This window comes from Miscanthus floridulus, chromosome 3 (genome assembly GCF_019320115.1).
Source record: "Miscanthus floridulus cultivar M001 chromosome 3, ASM1932011v1, whole genome shotgun sequence".
Classification (NCBI taxonomy): Eukaryota; Viridiplantae; Streptophyta; class Magnoliopsida; order Poales; family Poaceae; genus Miscanthus; species Miscanthus floridulus.
This window is the reverse complement of record NC_089582.1, coordinates 44606608-44611175: the sequence shown is the minus strand read 5'-3', so window position 1 is coordinate 44611175 and position 4568 is coordinate 44606608.

Sequence of the window (4568 nt, the reverse complement as noted above, 5' to 3'; positions counted from 1 at the left end):
CTTGTTACATGCTTTATAAGGGTGCCAATGGTGTGAAGGCTAAGTTCATTGGTACACCAATTGTGGACCCAAAGAAGAAGGCCATTTGGGTACCAAAGACCTTGGTGACTAACCTACAAGGACCCAAGCAAGTTTGGGTACCTAAAAAGAATTGATCTTCTTTTGTAGGTAAATTATAAAGCCAGAGGAAGGCATTGGGTGCTTGATAGTGGGTGCACACAATTCATGACCGGTGACCCAAGAATGTTCAATTCAATCAATGAAAGCAAGAGCAATGGGATTGATAGTATCACATTTGGTGACAATGGCAAAGGCAAGGTCAAAGGGCTTGGTAAGATTGCAATATCCAATGACTTGAGCATTTCCAATGTGCTACTAGTAGAGAGCTTGAACTTCAACCTATTGTCGGTAGCTCAATTGTTTGATCTTGGTTTCAAGTGCATATTTGGTGTGGATGATGTAGAGATCATAAGTGTAGATGGCTCTAACTTGATATTCAAAGGATTTAGATATGAGAATCTATACTTAGTTGATTTCAATTCTAGAGAAGCTCAATTGTCAACATGTTTGATCACTAAGTCTAGCATAGGTTGGTTATGGCATAGAAGGCTTGGTCATGTTGGAATGAAACAATTAAACAAGTTAATCAAGCATGACTTAGTTAGAGGCTTGAAAGATGTCACTTTTAAGAAAGATAAACTATGTAGTGTATGTCAAGCCGGAAAGCAAGTTGGTAACACACATCCTAAGAAGAGCATGATGAGCACATCTAAGGCATTTGAGTTGATGCACATGGACTTGTTTGGACCAACCATATATACTAGCATTGGTGGAAACAAATATGGATTTGTGATTGTGGATTATTTCACTAGATACACATGGGTGTTCTTTCTTGTTGATAAGAGTGATGTGTTTGCTACATTCAAATCATTTATCAAAGGCATTCACAATGAGTTTGAAACAACAATCAAGAAAGTTAGAAGTGACAATGGTAATGAATTCAAGAACACTAGAGGTGATGAGTTATGTGATGAATTTGGAATTAGACATCAATTCTCGGCCAAGTATACTCCTCAATCAAATGGGCTAGTTGAAAGAAAGAATAGAACCTTGATTGATATGGCAAGATCAATGTTGAGTGAGTACAATGTGAGTCATTCATTTTGGGCCAAAGCAATCAACACAGCTTGCTACTATAGCAACCGACTCTATTGTCACCCCATGATGGAGAATACACCTTATGAGCTATTGAATGGAAGAAAGCCCAACATAGCATACTTCTAGGTCTTTGGTTGTAAATGCTATATATTGAAGAAAGGCACTAGATTGAGCAAGTTTGAAAAGAAATGTGATGAAGGTTTCTTGCTTGGTTACTCCACTACTAGCAAAGCTTATAAAGTTTGGAATTTGGCTAGTGGTACTCTTGAGGAGGTTCATGATGTGGAATTTGATGAAACAAATGGTTCCCAAGAGGAAGAAGAGAATCTAGATGATGTAAGAGGCACTCAATTGGTCAATGCAATGAAGAACATGGACATTGGTGATATAAGGCCTAGAGAGGTGATTGATGTTGAAGATGACAAGAACCAAGTGCTCTCCAACTCAAATATGCAAGCTAGTGGTTCTTATGATCAAATCCAAGCAAGCACTAGTAATGTCAATGTGCAAAATCAACAAATGGCTAGTTCATCATCTCAACCAAGTGATCAAACAAATGCTTGCAATCAAGTGCAAGTGCTTCAACCAACCAATGTTGCAAGAGATCATCCATTGGACACTATCATTGGTGATATTTCAAGAGGGGTGCAAACAAGATCAAGATTGGCTTTATTTTGTGAGCATTTCTCATTTGTGTCATCCATTGAACCTAAGAAGATAGATGAAGCTTTGAAGGATGTTGATTGGATAAATGCTATGCATGAAGAGCTAAACAACTTCACAAGAAATCAAGTATGGGATTTAGTTGAGAGGCCTAAGGATCATAATGTGATTGGAACCAAGTGGGTCTTTCGGAACAAGTAAGATCAAGATGGGATAGTAATAAGAAACAAAGCAAGACTAGTGGCTCAAGGTTACACTCAAGTTGAAGGCCTTGACTTTAGAGAAACATATGCCCCGGTTGCAAGATTGGAAGCAATTAGGATCTTGCTAGCTTATGCTTGTGCCCACAACATCAAGTTGTACCAAATGGATGTGAAAAGTGCATTTCTAAATGGGTACATCAATGAGCTTGTGTATGTTGAGCAACCTCCCAGTTTTGAAGATGAGAAGAAACCCAACCATGTCTACAAGTTGAGAAAGGCTTTGTATGGATTGAAACAAGCACCTAGAGCATGGTATGAGAGATTGAGGGATTTCCTACTCTCTAAGGGATTCAAGATGGGAAAGGTTGACACCACTCTCTTCACCAAGAAGCTTGGAAATAACTTGTTTGTAATGCAAATCTATGTTGATGACATCATTTTTGGATCAACAAATCAAGAATTTTGTGAGAAGTTTGGCAAGATGATGGCAAGTGAGTTTGAGATGTCTATGATTGAAGAACTTAGTTACTTCCTTGGTCTTCAAATCAAGCAAATGAAGAATGGCACATTTGTGAGTCAAGGCAAGTATATCAAGGACATGCTCAAGAAATTTGAAATGGATGAGAGTAAAGCTATTAGCATACCAATGGGGACAAGTGGAAGCTTAAATAGTGATGCTAGTGGTAACATGGTGGATCAAAAGATGTATCGGTCCATGATTGGAAGTCTACTCTATGTGACCGCATCAAGGCCGGATGTGATGTTTAGTGTATGCATGTGTGCAAGATTTCAAGCCTCACCAAGAGAAAGTCATTTGAAGGCAACAAAGAGAATATTGATGTACTTGAAGCATACACAACATGTTGGATTATGGTATCCCAAAGAAGCAAGATTTGAGTTGATTGGATATTTAGATTCCGATTGTGCGGGATGCAAAGTTGAGAGAAAGAGCACATCAGGCACATGTCAACTATTGGGAAGATCACTTGTGTCTTGGTCATCAAAGAAGCAAAATAGTGTAGCACTTTCAACCACCGAAGCGGAGTACATTTTAGCCGATAGTTGTTGTGCTCATTTACTTTGGATGAAGGCTACTTTGAGTGACTTTGGAATCAAGTTCAAGCAAGTGCCATTGCTATGTGACAATGAAAGTGTTGTAAAGCTCAGCAACAACCTGGTTCAACACTCAAGAACAAAGCATATAGATGTCCGTCATCACTTCATAAGAGATCACCAACAAAAAAGGGACATTTGCATTGAGAGTGTGGGCACCAAAGATCAACTTGCCGACATATTCACCAAGCCACTTGATGAGAAAAGGTTTTGCAAGCTAAGGAATGAATTGAACATACTTGACTTCTCCAATATGTGTTGATGCACCCCCACTATATGACATGCCTCTCCTTCGAGCAAAGCAAGGTAAAGTTGATTGACATATCATCCATCCATTGCTAAGGACATGATTAGAGCATCTAGACATATTTCACATTTAAATAGGCTCATTCATAAAAAAACAAATGAATTTGATGTTTATCTGGTACCACTATTGCTTGTATGATTGAAATGATCTAGTGGTAGCATATGACATGTTTGTGGGCCTGTAAACCTAGTGTTTGATTTAGAAAATGAGCTATAAGTGTTTAACTCAACATGGTACAAGATAACCCTTATTTGGAGGTGTGAAGAAGCTTGTCCTTGGATCACACCGAGTTAAATATCTTTTGCAATTAATCTAGATTGAACCAAATTGGGAAAATGATCCTCATTTCACATGGTTTCACCCCAACCTACTTATAATTTGAGCTATAATCCTACCCTATCTATACTTTACGCCTTTGTGGTCATTGATGACAAAGGGGGAGAAATAGTGTACAAAGATAGAGGAACAACAAAGGGGGAGAGATAATATATGACAAAGGAAGGGGATCAATTAAAATTTTGAGCATACAAATAGGGGGAGCAAGCTCATAAACTTGTAATAGTGCATTTGAATGTGCATTACACACATTTGCTTGCATGGTAAAATTCAATATCCATGCTTGTGTGGTGTATGTTAGTTATAGGTTTGAATGATGAAATGTAAAACTAGCATGCATAGGCTAAAGTAACTAGACTTATGATTCATTTTATGGAAACTAGACCCTTAATTTTAGTGTTGATCTCATGGGGTATTTTAGTTTTTGTGTATGTCTAGTTACTAATGGTGCTAAGGAGGGTATATTGGTGCACTCCGATTGGTATCACGCTTCAAAGGTCCATCTCTTATACCTTAGCATTATTTGGTAGAAATTGTCTCCTATATTTCCTATCTAAGCATATGTGCAAGCTACAATCCAAACTATTAGCACATATGTAGGGGGAGCAATTACTACCATTTGGAGATCATGAAACTTGTCCATTAGCTTTACACATGGTAAATATGCTTGGGCAAGCAACATGGATTCAAATGTACTTTAATTCATATCTTTGTATAAGGGTTGTCATCAATTACCAAAAAGGGGGAGATTGAAAGCTCTAGTTTGGTTTTAGATAATTGATGAAACC